Source organism: Bison bison, unplaced genomic scaffold, assembly GCF_000754665.1.
Source record: "Bison bison bison isolate TAMUID 2011002044 unplaced genomic scaffold, Bison_UMD1.0 scf7180017864065, whole genome shotgun sequence".
Classification (NCBI taxonomy): Eukaryota; Metazoa; Chordata; class Mammalia; order Artiodactyla; family Bovidae; genus Bison; species Bison bison.
Window position 1 is genome coordinate 1,937,918 of NW_011494637.1, and position 659 is coordinate 1,938,576.

The following is a 659-nucleotide window of genomic DNA, read 5'->3' on the forward strand; positions in this document are numbered from 1 at the left end:
ATAGAGCTCGACCTTTGATCTCAAGTCCCTTCGATACCGGACTCTGGGACCCTATCCCGTGCTCCCAGGCTACTGAATAAAGCGGGGGCACAGTTATCTCGCCAGGGCTCTGGGCCACCCTGCAGAGGCCGGGGAGCTAGTCCCCTCCGTGAGGCTGCTCAAGCTCCTCTAGGGGGAAGTGGGCCCTGGCCCAAGGTTGTGCCCGGGGCCTGGGAGAGCGCCTCCGTGCCAGCCCGCGGCCCCCCGCCAAGGCCGCTTTCACCGCGGCTCAAAGGCCCGGGGCGGCCCGGGGCTCCGACACTTTCCCACAGCCCCTGTCCGCCGGGGCGGGCTCGCCGTGGCAGGCGCGCAAAGAGGCTTTGTCTCCCCGGAGCCGCGCTCTCCTGCCCCGCGGGCTCCCTCCTCGCCCCTCTAATCCTTCCTGGCTCCGGGCGCGCACACCCCGAGCAGCACCATCCTCTCGGCGCCATCTACCCACGCCCCTCCGCGTGGTCCCTGGATTCTCCAACCTCTTTTCTCTGACACGTCTTAGCATATCGGAAACGGCCGCTTTGGGGGCAGTTTCCAGGTCAGGTGAGGCGGAAGGCGGCACTCTATTCTACAGGAACAGAGGGCGGCTTGAGCCCAAAACAGAAGCAGGGGGCAAACGTTTATAACGT

The 659-nt window shown here is 66.0% G+C and overlaps 1 protein-coding gene across 1 annotated transcript in view; it reads right to left on the reverse strand.

Annotated features, from left to right (window-relative positions):
* The window catches only part of LOC104986254, a 2,634-nt gene that overhangs the window by 933 nt on the left and 1,042 nt on the right, over positions 1 to 659 (reverse strand). The window lies entirely within an intron of this gene.